The sequence below is a fragment of the Stenella coeruleoalba genome (assembly GCF_951394435.1).
Source record: "Stenella coeruleoalba genome assembly, contig: scaffold_395, whole genome shotgun sequence".
Taxonomy (NCBI): Eukaryota; Metazoa; Chordata; class Mammalia; order Artiodactyla; family Delphinidae; genus Stenella; species Stenella coeruleoalba.
Window position 1 is genome coordinate 63,713 of NW_027646441.1, and position 8,887 is coordinate 72,599.

Genomic DNA, 8,887 nt, shown 5'->3' on the forward strand with positions numbered 1-8,887 from the left:
CAGGAACTGAATTACAGAACAGAACAGGGTCTCAAATTTAGAAAACCAACTTATGCTTGCTTAAGGGTAAAGGTGAGTTGGGGTGCTGCATAAAACCAGAGATTGAAATGAGCACAGATAAAGTTCCTTAAGCCAAATATGGAATAGACAAGAGCTACTCCTTGCTCAACGAAATGGACTCAACACCCCATATTAAATGCCTAAGAATGTACCTGACTAGTAAGTATCTTAAAACCTATGGATTGCTATGTCTCCAAAAGAGAATCAAGCGTGTGTACAGGGGCATAAACGCAGCAGTGATAGGATTGGAGAGGTTCGGTGAGCAAATGAAGACCCTTTGAAGTCATATTGCATGGTACCCATTACACGGGTCTCAACTCTCCAGGTTTAAGGTATTCTTCCTTCAGCTAAAACATGCATGTGGAACCCAATTATGATCAACCATGTGAACGGGAGACGTGTTCAAATATGTCTCAGTTTTCCTCCCCTGGTACTCGGGTGCAACATTCCAGACGCTTTACTAACACTCTCCCCACTTGGAGAGTCAGCGCCTTTAACCTCCTGTTTGGCCCAGTTTGCAATTTCTGCGGAAGATGAACAGGAATAGCGAGAACCAATGAGAGGCTAGCTGGAGGTGTCTGGACGGGCAAATTTCACTCTCATTTCCCACCAGGAAGAGGAAATAACCAAAGGCTCAGCGTGCCGTACCGGAACCAGATTAGGGCCTGAAGCCATCCTGCGGTGTTGTGGCCAGGTCACAAGAAAGCGAGTTGAAGAAAGGAGCTCAGGGGCACTGTAATTCACAAACCTGCAGAGTTATAAATGACAGCTATCGTCCAAAAATAGACTGAAGTAAGGCTGCCAAGAGGACTTGAAAGCGGGGCAGAATTGCAGGAAACCGATTTCAGGAGGTAGACTGGAATTGCATTGAAAGCATAGGAAAAGAGGCAGAACGTCCACAATGATGCACTTGGCCAAAAAGGGCGTATGCGTTTTTTCCTGAATATATTCAGGAAAAAACGCATACGCCCTTTTTGGCCAACCAAGCAAGCTTGCAAAGGAAATCTGCACTACAATGAAGTCTCACTTCCCCCCGGTCAAAAGGGCCATCTGAAAAAAGTGTAAAATCCAGAAAGGCAGGACAGGCCATGGAGAACTGGGAGCCTTGTTATGCTGATGGGCGGGATGTAAATTGCCAACAGACACTCGGGAGAAGTGTATGGTGTTTCCTGAAACATCTAAAAAACAAAGCAACAGAGCCTAGGGCACTGCCACTTATGGTCCTATAGCTTAGGGAAATTAAAATCAAAAAGACACAGCCACTCCAAAGTTTGGGACGCCTCTGTTTAAAAGAACCTCGTTTACAGTACAAATTCAACATCGCAGAAAGTGAAAAATGGATAAAGAAGTTGTGGTATTTACTTACAAAGCAATATCACTCAGCAATGAATTCTATGTCATCAGGCCCTTAGCATCACAATGAGTGGATTCAGGTATGATGATTCTAACTGAAATAAGTCACACAGAAAAAGAAACATCATAAGATATCAGTAATACACGGAATGTAAACTTGGCTACACAGGAACTGAATTACAGAACAGAACAGGGTCTCAAATTTAGAAAACCAACTTATGCTTGCTTAAGGGTAAAGGTGAGTTGGGGTGCTGCATAAAACCAGAGATTGAAATGAGCACAGATAAAGTTCCTTAAGCCAAATATGGAATAGACAAGAGCTACTCCTTGCTCAACGAAATGGACTCAAAACCCCATATTAAACCCCTAAGAATGTACCTGACTAGTAAGTATCTTAAAACCTATGGATTGCTATGTCTCCAAAAGAGAATCAAGCGTGTGTACAGGGGAATAAATGCAGCAGTGATAGGATTGGAGAGGTTCGGTGAGCAAATGAAGACCCTTTGAAGTCATATTGCATGGTACCCATTCCACGGGTCTCAACTCTCCAGGTTTAAGGTATTCTTCCTTCAGCTAAAACATGCATGTGGAACCCAGAGTATGATCAACCATGTGATCGGGAGACGTGTTCAAATATGTCTCAGTTTTCCTCCCCTGGTACTCGGGTGCAACATTCCAGACGCTCTACTAACACTCTCCCGACTTGGAGAGTCAGTCCCTTTAACCTCCTGTTTGGCCCAGTTTGCAATTTCTGTGGAAGATGAACAGGAATAGCGAGAACCAATGAGAGGCTAGCTGGAGGTGTCTGGACGGGCAAATTTAACTCTCATTTCCCACCAGGAAGAGGAATTAACCAAAGGCTCAGCATGCCGGGCCGGAACCAGATTAGGGCCTGAAGCCATCCTGCGGTGTTGCGGCCAGCTCACAAGAAAGCGAGTTGAAGAAAGGAGCTCAGGGGCACTGTAATTCACAAACCTGCAGAGTTATAAATGACAGTTATCGTCCAAAAATAGACTGAAGTAAGGCTGCCAAGAGGACTTGAAAGCGAGGCAGAATTGCAGGAAACCGATTTCAGGAGGTAGGCTGGAATTGCATTGAAAGCATAGGAAAAGAGGCAGAACGTCCACAATGATGCACTTGGCCAAAAAGGGCGTATGCGTTTTTTCCTGAATATATTCAGGAAAAAACGCATACGCCCTTTTTGGCCAACCAAGCAAGCTTGCAAAGGAAATCTGCACTACAATGAAGTCTCACTTCCCCCCGGTCAAAAGGGCCATCTGAAAAAAGTGTAAAATCCAGAAAGGCAACAGGCCTTTGAGAACTGGGAGCCTTGTTATGCTGATGGGCGGGATGTAAATTGCCAACAGACACTTGGGAGAAGTGTATGGTGTTTCCTGAAACATCTAAAAAACAAAGCAATAGAGCCTAGGGCACTTCCACTTATGGTCCTATAGCTTAGGGAAATTAAAATCAAAAAGACACAGCCACCCCAAAATTTGGAACGGCTCTGTTTACAAGAACCTCGTTTACAGTACAAGTTCAAAATCGCAGAAAGTGAAAAATGGATAAAGAAGTTGTAGTATTCACTTACAAAGCAATATCACTCAGCAATGAAATCTGTGTCATCAGGCCCTTAGCATCACAATGAATGGATTCAGGTATGATGATTCTAACTGAAATAAGTCACACAGAAAAAGAAACATCATAAGATATCACTAATACACGGAATGTAAATTTGGCTACACAGGAACTGAATTCCAAAACAGAACAGGGTCTTAAATTTAGAAAACCAACTTATGCTTGCTTAAGGGTAAAGGTGAGTTGGGTTGCTGCATAATACCAGAGATTGAAATGAGCACAGATAAAGTTCCTTAAGCCAAATATGGAATAGACAAGAGCTACTCCTTGCTCAACGAAATGGACTCAACACCGCATATTAAACGCCTAAGAATGTACCTGACTAGTAAGTATCTTAAAACCTATGGATTGCTATGTCTCCGAAAGAGAATCAAGCATGTGTACAGGGGCATAAACGCAGCAGTGATAGGATTGGAGAGGTTCGGTGAGCAAATGAAGACCCTTTGAAGTCATATTGCATGGTACCCATTCCACTGGTTTCAACTACCCAGGTTTTAGGTATTCTTCCTTCAGCTAAAACATGCATGTGGAACCCAAGTATGATCAACCATGTGAACGGGAGACGTGTTCAAATATGTCTCAGTTTTCCTCCCCTGGTACTGGGGTGCAACATTCCAGACGCTTTACTAACACTCTCCCCACTTGGAGAGTCAGCGCCTTTAACCTCCTGTTTGGCCCAGTTTGCAATTTCTGCGGAAGATGAACAGGAATAGCGAGAACCAATGAGAGGCTAGCTGGAGGTGTCTGGACGGGCAAATTTAACTCTCATTTCCCACCAGGAAGACGAAATAACCAAAGGCTCAGCGTGCCGTACCGGAACCAGATTAGGGCCTGAAGCCATCCTGCGGTGTTGCGGCCAGCTCAAAAGAAAGCGAGTTGAACAAAGGAGCTCAGGGGCACTGTAATTCACAAACCTGCAGAGTTATAAATGACAGCTATCGTCCAAAAATAGACTGAAGTAAGGCTGCCAAGAGGACTTGAAAGCGGGGCAGAATTGCAGGAAACCGATTTCAGGAGGTAGACTGGAATTGCATTGAAAGCATAGGAAAAGAGGCAGAACGTCCACAATGATGCACTTGGCCAAAAAGGGCGTATGCGTTTTTTCCTGAATATATTCAGGAAAAAACGCATACGCCCTTTTTGGCCAACCAAGCAAGCTTGCAAAGGAAATCTGCACTACAATGAAGTCTCACTTCCCCCCGGTCAAAAGGGCCATCTGAAAAAAGTGTAAAATCCAGAAAGGCAGGACAGGCCATGGAGAACTGGGAGCCTTCTTATGCTGATGGGCGGGATGTAAATTGCCAACAGACACTCGGGAGAAGTGTATGGTGTTTCCTGAAACATCTAAAAAACAAAGCAACAGAGCCTAGGGCACTGCCACTTATGGTCCTATAGCTTAGGGAAATTAAATTCAAAAAGACACAGCCACCCCAAAGTTTGGAACGGCTCTGTTTACAAGAACCTCGTTTACAGTACAAGTTCAACATCGCAGAAAGTGAAAAATGGATAAAGAAGTTGTGGTATTTACTTACAAAGCAATATCACTCAGCAATGAAATCTGTGTCATCAGGCCCTTAGCAGCACAATGAGTGGATTCAGGTATGATGATTCTAACTGAAGTAAGTCACACAGAAAAAGAAACATCATAAGATATCAATAATACACGGAATGTAAACTTGGCTACACAGGAACTGAATTACAGAACAGAACAGGGTCTCAAATTTAGAAAACCAACTTATGCTTGCTTAAGGGTAAAGGTGAGTTGGGGTGCTGCATAAAACCAGAGATTGAAATGAGCACAGATAAAGTTCCTTAAGTCAAATATGGAATAGACAAGAGCTACTCCTTGCTCAACGAAATGGACTCAACACCGCATATTAAATGCCTAAGAATGTACCTGACTAGTAAGTATCTTAAAAACCTATGGATTGCTATGTCTCCGAAAGAGAATCAAGCATGTGTACAGGGGCATAAACGCAGCAGTGATAGGATTGGAGAGGTTCGGTGAGCAAATGAAGACCCTTTGAAGTCATATTGCATGGTACCCATTCCACGGGTTTCAACTACCCAGGTTTTAGGTATTCTTCCTTCAGATAAAACATGCATGTGGAACCCAGAGTATGATCAACCATGTGATCGGGAGACGTGTTCAAATATGTCTCACTTTTCCTCCCATGGTACTCGGGTGCAACATTCCAGACGCTTTACTAACACTCTCCCCACTTGGAGAGTCAGCGCCTTTAACCTCCTGTTTGGCCCAGTTTGCAATTTCTGCGGAAGATGAACAGGAATAGCGAGAACCAATGAGAGACTACCTGGAGGTGTCAGGACGGGCAAATTTAACTCTCATTTCCCACCAGGAAAAGGAAATAACCAAAGGCTCAGCAAGCCGTGCCGGAACCAGATTAGGGCCTGAAGCCATCCTGCGGTGTTGCGGCCTGGTCACAAGAAAGCAAGTTGAAGAAAGGAGCTCAGGGGCACTGTAATGCACAAACCTGCAGAGTTATAAATGACAGCTATCGTCCAAAAATAGACTGAAGTAAGGCTGCCAAGAGGACTTGAAAGCGGGGCAGAATTGCAGGAAACCGATTTCAGGAGGTAGACTGGAATTGCATTGAAAGCATAGGAAAAGAGGCAGAACGTCCACAATGATGCACTTGGCCAAAAAGGGCGTATGCGTTTTTTCCTGAATATATTCAGGAAAAAACGCATACGCCCTTTTTGGCCAACCAAGCAAGCTTGCAAAGGAAATCTGCACTACAATGAAGTCTCACTTCCCCCCGGTCAAAAGGGCCATCTGAAAAAAGTGTAAAATCCAGAAAGGCAGGACAGGCCATGGAGAACTGGGAGCCTTGTTATGCTGATGGGCGGGATGTAAATTGCCAACAACCACTCGGGAAAAGTGTATGGTGTTTCCTGAAACATCTAAAAAACAAAGCAACAGAACCTAGGGCACTTCCACTTATGGTCCTATAGCTTAGGGAAATTAAAATCAAAAAGACACAGCCACCCCAAAGTTTGGAACGGCTCTGTTTACAAGAACCTCGTTTACAGTACAAGTTCAACATCGCAGAAAGTGAAAAATGGATAAAGAAGTTGTGGTATTTACTTACAAAGCAATATCACTCAGCAATGAAATCTGTGTCATCAGGCCCTTAGCAGCACAATGAGTGGATTCAGGTATGATGATTCTAACTGAAGTAAGTCACACAGAAAAAGACACATCATAAGATATCAGTAATACATGGAATGTAAACTTGGCTACACAGGAACTGAATTACAGAACAGAACAGGGTCTCAAATTTAGAAAACCAACTTATGCTTGCTTAAGGGTAAAGGTGAGTTGGGGTGCTGCATAAAACCAGAGATTGAAATGAGCACAGATAAAGTTCCTTAAGTCAAATATGGAATAGACAAGAGCTACTCCTTGCTCAACGAAATGGACTCAACACCGCATATTAAATGCCTAAGAATGTACCTGACTAGTAAGTATCTTAAAAACCTATGGATTGCTATGTCTCCGAAAGAGAATCAAGCATGTGTAGAGGGGCATAAACGCAGCAGTGATAGGATTGGAGAGGTTCGGTGAGCAAATGAAGACCCTTTGAAGTCATATTGCATGGTACACATTACACGGGTCTTAACTCTCCAGGTTTAAGGTATTCTTCCTTCAGCTAAAACATGCATGTGGAACCCAAGTATGATCAACCATGTGAACGGGAGACGTGTTCAAATATGTCTCAGTTTTCCTCCCCTGGTACTCGGGTGCAACATTCCAGACGCTTTACTAACACTCTCCCCACTTGGAGAGTCAGCGCCTTTAACCTCCTGTTTGGCCCAGTTTGCAATTTCTGCGGAAGATGAACAGGAATAGCGAGAACCAATGAGAGACTAGCTGGAGGTGTCAGGACGGGCAAATTTAACTCTCATTTCCCACCAGGAAAAGGAAATAACCAAAGGCTCAGCGTGCCATGCCGGAACCAGATTAGGGCCTGAAGCCATCCTGCGGTGTTGCGGCCAGGTCACAAGAAAGCGAGTTGAAGAAAGGAGCTCAGGGGCACTGTAATGCACAAACCTGCAGAGTTATAAATGACAGCTATCGTCCAAAAATAGACTGAAGTAAGGCTGCCAAGAGGACTTGAAAGCGGGGCAGAATTGCAGGAAACCGATTTCAATAGGTAGACTGGAATTGCATTGAAAGCATAGGAAAAGAGGCAGAACGTCCACAATGATGCACTTGGCCAAAAAGGGCGTATGCGTTTTTTCCTGAATATATTCAGGAAAAAACGCATACGCCCTTTTTGGCCAACCAAGCAAGCTTGCAAAGGAAATCTGCACTACAATGAAGTCTCACTTCCCCCCGGTCAAAAGGGCCATCTGAAAAAAGTGTAAAATCCAGAAAGGCAGGACAGGCCATGGAGAACTGGGAGCCTTGTTATGCTGATGGGCGGGATGTAAATTGCCAACAGACACTCGGGAGAAGTGTATGGTGTTTCCTGAAACATCTAAAAAACAAAGCAACAGAGCCTAGGGCACTGCCACTTATGGTCCTATAGCTTAGGGAAATTAAATTCAAAAAGACACAGCCACCCCAAAGTTTGGAACGGCTCTGTTTACAAGAACCTCGTTTACAGTACAAGTTCAACATCGCAGAAAGTGAAAAATGGATAAAGAAGTTGTGGTATTTACTTACAAAGCAATATCACTCAGCAATGAAATCTGTGTCATCAGGCCCTTAGCAGCACAATGAGTGGATTCAGGTATGATGATTCTAACTGAAGTAAGTCACACAGAAAAAGAAACATCATAAGATATCAATAATACACGGAATGTAAACTTGGCTACACAGGAACTGAATTACAGAACAGAACAGGGTCTCAAATTTAGAAAACCAACTTATGCTTGCTTAAGGGTAAAGGTGAGTTGGGGTGCTGCATAAAACCAGAGATTGAAATGAGCACAGATAAAGTTCCTTAAGTCAAATATGGAATAGACAAGAGCTACTCCTTGCTCAACGAAATGGACTCAACACCGCATATTAAATGCCTAAGAATGTACCTGACTAGTAAGTATCTTAAAAACCTATGGATTGCTATGTCTCCGAAAGAGAATCAAGCATGTGTACAGGGGCATAAACGCAGCAGTGATAGGATTGGAGAGGTTCGGTGAGCAAATGAAGACCCTTTGAAGTCATATTGCATGGTACCCATTCCACTGGTTTCAACTACCCAGGTTTTAGGTATTCTTCCTTCAGCTAAAACATGCATGTGGAACCCAAGTATGATCAACCATGTGAACGGGAGACGTGTTCAAATATGTCTCAGTTTTCCTCCCCTGGTACTCGGGTGCAACATTCCAGACGCTTTACTAACACTCTCCCCACTTGGAGAGTCAGCGCCTTTAACCTCCTGTTTGGCCCAGTTTGCAATTTCTGCGGAAGATGAACAGGAATAGCGAGAACCAATGAGAGGCTAGCTGGAGGTGTCAGGACGGGCAAATTTAACTCTCATTTCCCACCAGGAAAAGGAAATAACCAAAGGCTCAGCATGCCGTGCCGGAACCAGATTAGGGCCTGAAGCCATCCTGCGGTGTTGCGGCCTGGTCACAAGAAAGCAAGTTGAAGAAAGGAGCTCAGGGGCACTGTAATGCACAAACCTGCAGAGTTATAAATGACAGCTATCGTCCAAAAATAGACTGAAGTAAGGCTGCCAAGAGGACTTGAAAGCGGGGCAGAATTGCAGGAAACCGATTTCAGGAGGTAGACTGGAATTGCATTGAAAGCATAGGAAAAGAGGCAGAACGTCCACAATGATGCACTTGGCCAAAAAGGGCGTAT

The 8,887-nt window shown here is 43.9% G+C and overlaps 1 long non-coding RNA gene across 1 annotated transcript in view; it reads right to left on the minus strand.

Moving 5' to 3' along the window:
* The window catches only part of LOC307181113, a 40,253-nt gene extending 38,740 nt beyond the window's left edge, over nucleotides 1–1,513 (minus strand). Inside the window, exon 1 of the long non-coding RNA XR_013825908.1 lies at nucleotides 1,427–1,513. This is a non-coding gene — a long non-coding RNA (uncharacterized lncRNA). The remainder of the gene's footprint in view (nucleotides 1–1,426) is intronic.
* Nucleotides 1,514–8,887: the final 7,374 nt, after the last annotated feature.